At 46.5% G+C, this 273-nt stretch overlaps 1 protein-coding gene across 1 annotated transcript in view; it reads right to left on the bottom strand.

The window, feature by feature from the left end:
- Nucleotides 1–273, bottom strand: part of blmh (bleomycin hydrolase) — a 24,892-nt gene that overhangs the window by 8,608 nt on the left and 16,011 nt on the right.

Raw genomic sequence — 273 nt, forward strand, 5'->3', positions numbered from 1 at the left:
CACCAGCCTCAGAAATCACAAGTTAACAGCAGCTCAGATTAGAGACCGGATAAATACCACACAGAGTTCTAGCAGCAGACACATCTCTAGAACAACTGTTAAGGAGACTGCACAAATCAGGCCTTCATGGTCAAATAGCAGCTAGGAAACCACTGCTAAGGAGAGGCAACAAGCAGAACAGATTTGTTTGGGCCAAGAAACACAAGGAATGGACATTAGACCCGTGAAAATCTGTGATGTTGTGGGGGTGCTTTGCTGGTGACACTGTTGGGG

Source organism: Etheostoma spectabile, chromosome 3, assembly GCF_008692095.1.
Source record: "Etheostoma spectabile isolate EspeVRDwgs_2016 chromosome 3, UIUC_Espe_1.0, whole genome shotgun sequence".
NCBI classification, from domain to species: Eukaryota; Metazoa; Chordata; class Actinopteri; order Perciformes; family Percidae; genus Etheostoma; species Etheostoma spectabile.